Raw genomic sequence first — 7,889 nt, 5'->3', positions numbered from 1 at the left:
CGCACTGCTGCTTAAAACGCCGGTCTTCTGTCAGGAAACATGAGTGAGTACAAAGCATCGTGCTATGCTCTCCGACGCGCAGTAAGAGCCACCAAACACAGATACAGGGAACACATAGAGTCTCATTTCCAGATAAATGACTCCCAACGCATGTGGCAAGGACTAAGGACCATCTGTGCCTTGTGGAAACAAATCCTCTGCAGAGGTGAGAGCAGATCCGTCACTGGCTGACGAGCTAAACACTTTCTACGGCCGCTTTGAAAGCAATCTAAGCAGAGCGAGTCTGCCGATCAGCGCATCAGGAAGCAGCAGCCAGAGCATCGATCATTATGTGATCACCATTTTGGAGGACGAGGTTCGGAGGGCACTAAAGCGAGTGAATGTAAGGAAAGCAGTCAGACCTGATGGGATTTCTGGCTGTGTTCTACTGTCCTGCACTGATCAGCTCGCTGTTTTGTTTACATCCATTTTTAATGAGTCTCTTGCTACATCAGTGGTTCCCACTTCCTTCAAAAAATCTGTCATCATCCCTGTGCCTATGAACAATAAACCCTCTTCTCTGAATGACTATCGTCCAGTTGCCCTCACATCAATAGTCATGAAGGTCTTCGAGGGATTGGTTAAAAACATCATCTGCTCCTCCATCCCAGATGCTTTAGACCCTCTTCAGTTTGCCTATTGTCCAAACAGAACCAACTGATGATGCCATCTCTCACATCCTGCACTCTTCTCTCACACACATTGACAGCAATAACAGGAACTATGTAAGGCTGCTATTTATTGACTATAGCTCAGCTTTTAATACTATATTCCCCATAAAGGTGCAGATGGGGTGGTGTTGGCACAGTGGATAAGGCACATGCCTTTGGTGTTAGAGACCTGGGTTCGAATCCACTGTGAGACACCAATGTGTCCCTGAGCAATACACTTAACCCCTAGTTGTTCCAGAGACATGCAACCTATGTCATATATAACAATTTTAAGTTGCTTTGGATAAAAGTGTCAGATAAATGTAAATGTAAATAAAGCTAGCTTCTAAACTCATGGACCTCGGCCTGAATTCTTCACTCTGCAACTGGATTCTTGATTTCCTCACTGGAAGACCTAAAGTGGTGAAACTAGGCCAGTACATCTTCATCACCCTGAATGTAGGAGCCCCACAGGGCTGTGTCCTGAGTCCCCTGCTCTGCTCTCTCTACACACATGACTGCATGTCTTCGCACAGCTCCACTTCTATAATCAAATTTGCTGATGACACTGTGGTTCTGGGCCTCATTTGCAACAATAATGAGACCGCATACTTGAGGTAGAGAAATTAACATCATGGTGCCAGGAAACTGTCTCTCTCTGAATGTGAGCAAAACTTAAGAACTGATTGTTGACTTCAGGAAGAGACAGCAGCAGCCCTATACTCCTCTTATGATCAGCGGGACCCCTGTGGAGACGGTGAGCAGCTTCAAGTACCTTGGTGTAAACATCTCTGAGGACCTGACTTGGAATACTCACATTCAAACACAGGTTAATAAAGCCAGGCAAAGACTGTACCATCTGCGACAGCTGAGGAAATTCAGGGTCTCAACTAGGGCTGTCGCAATATACCGGTATTGACGATAACCGTGATTTTCAAATACACAATTATCGATATCGTGTTAATTTCGTGTATGAGGATATACCAGTATTAGTGATAACCGCAATATTAAAATGAACAGTTCTCTTATGATGACACCACATGTAAATACTTGGTAACAGTACCTGATTGAGTGCCCAGGTGGCAGTATCGTGCCTTAACTCTGACACCTGTCACACAAGAAGAAGATGCAGCACTGGCAGCTACTCTGAGGAGAGCTGTGTTCATCAGAGTAAGTTGTTATTATTTTACTAGTCATAGACTGGGAAATATTATATAACCTATTAACAGTGGTTTTCTGTGTTCATATTCTTAAGTGATTATTAAGTACCGCGTTTTCTTTACTCATCTTATTTTTGTATTTGCAATCAATACGGCCTGTGCGTAGTAACACTTTATTTCTTTCTTTGTTCAAATCTATGAACAGTTAAACGATTAAAACGGATCTTGAAAAACTGAGCGACCACATTGCTACATTAAACTCTGTAAAATATTAAGTTGGTCACAGAGCCATGCACTTAATGCCTCTTCTGTGGTCATTCTTCAATAAGGTTCATTAGTTAACATTAGTTAATTACATTAGTTAACATATATAAATAACATAAATAATAATGAACAATATTTCCACAGCATTTATTAATCTTAGTTCATGTTAATTTCAGCATTTACTAATGCATTGTTAAAATCACAAGTTGTGTTTGTAAACAATAATGTACTATGAACATTGAATAACTCGATTTTTATTAAAATTAACAAAGATTAATAAATTGTATAATAAATGTATTGTTAATTGTTCATTCATGTTCGTTAATACATTAATGTTAACAAATGGGATCTTATTGTAAAGTGTTACCATTAATATTTATTCATCATACTGTTGAATTTGACAGTATTTTCTCCCTTGTTATTTCATAAGAGCTTCAAAGAAGACGAAGAAAGCCAGAGTCTTGTGCACTGCGTTTATCAGTATCAATATTATGCTCGTTGGGTGAAAAAGAAAAACTCAATAAACAAAGTAAAAAATAATTTGACTGATATCTTCCCCACCCCAAGGTTTCTATAGATATCACAATATATCGACATTGTGAATTCTTATGGCCACAATAAGCGTGATATGAAAAATCTAATATCGTGACAGCCCTAGTCTCAACTCAACTCAACTTTATTTATAAAGCACTTTCAACACCACAAGTGGAACCAAAGTGCTGTACAGAAAGTATAAAAGAGAAACATAAAAACAAAACAAAACAAAAACAGACATATGACATACACACATACAAAGCATTGTCAAAAGCTAAAGAAAACAAATAAGTTTTAAGGGCACTCTGAAAAACACCCATTGAAGGACAAGTTTTAACAGACAGAGGAAGGTCATTCCAAAGCCTAGGAGCTGCAACAGAAAAGCCTGATCACCTTTACATTTTAAATGCATTCGTGGAACTACAAGAAGGAACTGATCATTTGAGCGCAGAGATCTGCTGGATTGACAGCTGCTGATTAAATCAGTAACATACTAAGGAACTAGACCATGCAGAAACTATTAAAATTTACAACAAAACTTTGTATTAAATTCTGTATCGTATTGGTAACCAATGTAGTTTAATTAAAACCGGAGTAATGTGTTCTCTCTTCTTAGTATCTATTAAAAGTCTGGCAGCTGAGTTCTGAACGAGCTGCAAACGGGAGAGAGAAGCCCGACCCACACCGAGATACAATACAATGCAATAATCCAAACATGAAGACACAAAGGCGTGAACAACTTTCTCCATATCATTAAAAGTAAGAATAGATTTCAATTTTGATATTGATCTAAGATGGAAGAAACTATTCTTAACAACAACATTGATTTGCTGCTCAATTGTAAGCCCAGAGTCAAGAATGACTCCAAGATTCTTCACGCAAGACAGTTTTTTCCCAGGAAACAACCCCAGGCAGTCATCATCCACATACACTTTATTTCCAAATAAAATGATCTCAGTCTTATCCTCATTTAATTGGAGAAAGTTATTTGCAAGCCAGCACTTAACTGCCAAACGTGCATGAAGAGACTGAATGGCAATTTTATGCCCATGTTTCAGTGGTACATACATTTGAGAATCATCTGCATAAAAATGATACTGAATCCAAAATTTTTCAAAAATAGAACCTAGAGGGAGCATATAACGGGAAAATAAAATTGGTCACAATATTGAGCCCTGTGGAACCCCACACACAAGCGGGGCAATGGAAGAAAAATAATCCCCTAAACTGACTGAAAAAGCCCTACCCTTCAAATAGGAAGAGAACCATTTCAGCGATAAGCCCTGAATACCAACCTGATCCCTAAGATGATCAATGAGAATGTTATGATCAACTGTATGAAATGCCGCTGTAAAATCTAACTACAGCAAGACAACGCGGTTTCCCGAATCAACACCTCATAGGATATCATTAAACAACCTCAAAAGAGCCGATTCTGTACTATGACCAACTCTAAAACCTGACTGGAATCTATTGCAGTATATAATTTTTTCTAGTATCTTTAAAATAAAGAGAACAGGATTGCCGGAGAGTTGTGGCTTAGCCGGGTCTTCTTTCCCCTCTCTGCAGGACATCTACCTCAAACACTGCAAAAGCAGAGCTGTTAAAATCATCAAGGACTCTATCCACTCCAGTAACCATTTTTTCACTTTGCTGCCATCTGGTAAGCGCTTTCATAGCCTGATGGCAAAAACCGAGAGACTCAGGAGGAGTTTCTTCCCCCAGCCCATCAGGCTCCTTAACTCAAATCCAGCCTCTTAACATCTTCATGTCTCCACTTAATATTCACTTTATAAGCAAGATATTCATCATTCTCTACCTCACACTGACATACTGACAGTGTCAACCTGTTTGCACATTTGCCTCTTAATATTTAAGACTGCAGTATAATGCACATATGCACATTGTACATCCCTGTGTATCTTAATATTTATGACTACAGTTTACTTTCATGCACATTATTTTACGTTCTATGTTTATTACGGTCTATGTTCTATGTCTTTCATTCTTATATTTTTATTGTTTACTTTTGTTTCATTGTTTCATAGCTATATTTATGTATATTTTATCTGTGTTGTATTCTTTAATAATTGCACTGTCCACGGAGCAGACCTGACTCACATTTCACTGCTGGTTATATATGCTCTATATAATTGTGTATGTGACGAATAAAAATTCTTGAATCTTTGTATAATGAGCAGCACGAAAAACGGAGCGCAGCTGGAGGAAAACAAAACGAGAGGTATTTCGTATTGCTAGGTGGGAAAGTAACCTATCCTACAGAAAAACATTAAAAACTGCTAGATCCGATTACTTTTCTTCTCTTTTAGAAGAAAACATTCATAATCCCAGGTATTTATTCAATACAGTGGCTAAATTAATAAAAAATAAAGCCTCAACAAGTGTTGACATTTCCCAACATCACAGCAGTAATGACTTTATGAACTACTTTACTTCTAAAATCAATACTATTAGAGATAAAATTGTAATCATTCAGCCACAGTATTGTGTCAGACAGTGTACTATAGACCCCCCTGAGGAACAGTTCCACTTATTCTCTACTATAGGAGAGGAAGAATTGTATAAACTTGTTAAATAATCTAAACCATCTAAGCTCCTAAAAGAGGTGCTTCCAGAAGTCATAGATCCTCTTCTGACTATTATTAATTCATCATTGTCATTAGGATATGTCCGCAAAACCTTCAAACTGGCTGTTATTAATCCTCTCATCAAAAAAAACAACTCGACCCCAATGAACTGCCTTAGATAATGAACCTTTCAAACTGAGAGAGATGAGAAAAAGTTAAGCGAATCACGATGTACATAGCTTTCACACCAAATGCAAAACGATGGATCATCTTTGGCTAATTTAGGCTGCACATTAGGTGGTGCAACTCACCACTCAGCGGATTGTCTTATTGTCTTTGAGCACTGAGAATAAGAATCGCTTAAATGTTGGCACAGCACACACCAACTGTTAAGAAGCCTTTCCAGGTTTTACGGGGGTGCTAAGAACCTTCAAACTGGGGAAAAAATCGAATGCGATTTTCATGTGCATCTTGTCAGTATATGCCCTCCAGTGATTAGTAGTATATCTCACATGGTTCAGATCAGGGTTGCAAGGTTTTCACAACAAAACCTGCCCAATTGCTTCTCAAAACTAGTCCAAAACTAGGGGGTTCCCCGATAAAAAATTGTGTTCCGGGGGATAAAATACGCATTTTTTGGCAGTGTTGCCTTTTCAAAAAACGACAATGAATCCCCTGCGATTTTGAAAGTGATTTTGTGTAAATTGTCAGTGAACTACAGCTCTGTGTAGTAAATGCAAACCATTGTTTCCAAGTCCACGGTTGTTTTTCATGTCTGCAGGTTGAAGAGATGTGCATGAAAATCTAATTTGATTTTATGCACAGCCCTACTTCAAACATGACAAGGGAATTAAGAGACTGTGTGTTGTACTTCATACCAGTTAATTTTGTCCTCCTCAGCTTTGTTTTTGTTATTTGTACTTATTTATTATTTTTGGTCACACGGCACTAAGCCTGTCTCTGTTTCTGTAACAGAATTGTGTTTTTATAGGGTGGGGTTGTTGGCCCCATGCTCAACCCTCAGCCAAGAGAATCAGGTGTTGTCTTTAGTCTGGCCCTTTGCCTGAGGCCCTGTCTACACTGAGACGCGTTTCTGTGAATACGCACAAATTTTTTTATCGGATAGGCATTTCGTCCAAGCGGATCCGGCATTTTCGGAAGGTGAAACTTATATTTTTTTTAAACCGGGTACCAGAGGGGATAAATCTGAAAACGCTGTCTTTGCATTTTCGTGTGGAGAGCGAATCTGTGTATTTTCTGAAACAATGACATCATCAGCCCACGTTTCGCCCCTAGTCAAACAATGTCACCGCACATGTAAGGTACAAGGCAACGAAATGCAGTTAGCATTTAACCAGAAGTGCAATGAGCAGTAAGTACAGAATATACAAGGTCTACAATATGTACAATAACTATACAAACAAGTATTATGAACATAATTTACAGATTTTAAATACTATCAGCATGATATACAGATAGGTGTACTATGAATATACTATACAGATGGATAATGCAAACATGTATGTACACTATAGGCAGAACTATGGACATATTAACACTTTACACTATTGCAATGGACAGTAAAGTGCATAGAAAATATTACAGTGTGCAAATGGATTACTCCGTGTTCATGGATGAACAGACAGTAGTGCAAGTAATAACAAGCTTACTGTTTTTTGCTTGTTGTAAATAAATAAATAAATCAGTCAGATGTAGTGATGAAGAGGGATGAGGAGTCTGTGTGTATGTGTGGGGAGTTCAGCATGGAAACAGCTGTATGGAAAAAGCTGTTCCTGGATCTGCTGGTCCTTGTCAGGAGGCTCCTGAAGCGCTTCCTGGAGGGCAGGAGGTTAAACAGTCCATGGTCAGGGTGAGAGGAGTCCTTAAGAATGCTGCGAACTCGAGTTAGACAGCATTTCCTCTGGATGTCCTCAATAGCAGGAAGTGGTGTCCATGTGATGCGTTGGGCAGTTTTCACCACCCTCTGCAGTGCTTTGCGGTCAGTCACTGAGCAGTTCCTATACCAGACTGTGATGCAACTGGTCAGGATGCTCTTGATCGCACATGGGTAAAAGTTCACCACTATGGCAGAAGACAGCTGGTTCTTCATCAGTGTCCTGAGGAAGAAAAGGCGCTGGTGAGCCTCCTTGACCAGGCTGGAGGTGTTTGTGGTCCAGGACAGTTCCTCCGTGATGGTGGTTCCCAGAAACGTGAAGCTGGTGACACATTCAACAACCATCCCGTTAATGTGGATGGGGTCATGCGTGCTTCCTTTCTTCTTCCTGAAGTCCACAATGAGCTCCTTTTGTCTTACTAGTGTTAAGGAGCAGGTTGTTGTCAGCGCACCATGTGGCCAGGTGCTGAACCTCCTCCCTGTAGACAGTCTCATTGTTGTCACTGATGAGGCCAATCACCGTGGTGTCATCTGCAAACTTAATGATGGAGTTGGATCCATGCACAGGCTTGCAGTCGTGGGTGTAGAAGGAGTAAAGGAATGGGCTTAACACACAGCCCTGTGGTACGCCGTGTTAAGTGTGATGGTGGTGGATTGGGTGTGGCCTGACCGAACATGCTGAGGTCTGTTGGTCAGAAAGTCCATAATCCAGTTGCAGAGGGTGGTGTTAATGTCAAGGTCTCCAAGTTTTGTGTTCAGC

The sequence above is a fragment of the Carassius gibelio genome, chromosome B12, assembly GCF_023724105.1.
Source record: "Carassius gibelio isolate Cgi1373 ecotype wild population from Czech Republic chromosome B12, carGib1.2-hapl.c, whole genome shotgun sequence".
Taxonomy (NCBI): domain Eukaryota; kingdom Metazoa; phylum Chordata; class Actinopteri; order Cypriniformes; family Cyprinidae; genus Carassius; species Carassius gibelio.
This window is presented reverse-complemented; position numbering follows the sequence as displayed.